The sequence below is a fragment of the Alligator sinensis genome, unplaced genomic scaffold, assembly GCF_000455745.1.
Source record: "Alligator sinensis unplaced genomic scaffold, ASM45574v1 scaffold984_1, whole genome shotgun sequence".
Taxonomy (NCBI): domain Eukaryota; kingdom Metazoa; phylum Chordata; order Crocodylia; family Alligatoridae; genus Alligator; species Alligator sinensis.
In genome coordinates, this window is record NW_005842204.1 from 1,513,535 (window position 1) to 1,514,508 (window position 974).

At 51.8% G+C, this 974-nt stretch overlaps 1 protein-coding gene across 1 annotated transcript in view; it reads right to left on the minus strand.

Annotated features, from left to right (window-relative positions):
- Positions 1 to 974, minus strand: part of CNTN4 (contactin 4) — a 575,590-nt gene that overhangs the window by 202,587 nt on the left and 372,029 nt on the right.

Genomic DNA, 974 nt, shown 5'->3' on the forward strand with positions numbered 1-974 from the left:
GTCCCTCTCCCCCAGCGAGGGCAGAGGGGGGTGGGATGCAGGAGCAGCTCACTCCAGACAGAAGGGGGCAAGTGGCAGCAGGGCATTGCCTCTGCTCCCAGTGCTGTTATGCCCGCATCCTGTGCCCCACCATACCAGTTGGCAAGTGGTGGAAGGGCAGAGTCCCCGCTGCCAGCGCTGACACGGGCATGGCAGTGCTGAAAGAGGGGGGCTGTGCCCTTCTGCTGCTTGGAGCAAGCTGTGCCTGCATCGTGCCCCTCCCCCTTGTGCCAGCTGGGCAAGTGGCAGCAGAACAGAGGACCCGTGGCTCCCCCCGCTGGGGTAGAGCCTGGCACAGCCGGAAGAGCTGTGGGACAAGCCCCCATAGTTGCCCTTCCTGGTCCCATCCCCCACCCAGTCCAGCCTCCTGGCACTTAAAAATAAGAAAAGAAAAGAAAAGAAAAGACCATCACTCACTGGGTCTGGCAGTGGTGATCAGGGGCCTCTGGGGAGAGGTAGGCATAGCCAGAGGAGCCCCCTGGCTGTGCCTGCTCCTCCCTGGCCGATCCGAATCTACAAATCTCTCCGAATTATCACCGAATTTTCTGAAGCTGATTTGGCTGAATGGATTCAGGACAGTGATCCGAATCGAATCACTGTCCTCCGAATCAGCCGAATCCGAATCTGAATTGAATACTTCTCTATTTGCACAGGTCTACTGAATAGCCACTAAAAAAAATATGATGAAGCATCCTTTAAACAAAATATCCAAGCCTTTGCTGGTCTTAAGTGTCATCAAGTATACCACTGTACATGATACACACACAGCACATATAAAGAAGCTTTCAAATGGTACAAATTCTAATATATTCATTTGAATATTGTGTACCATATGTCTCTGACACACACATGCAGAGTACCGTACCTTAAAAACCATGTCAGACTTACACCTCCCCTTGGATCTCATATCACAGGAGTGATAAAAACTGTCATTA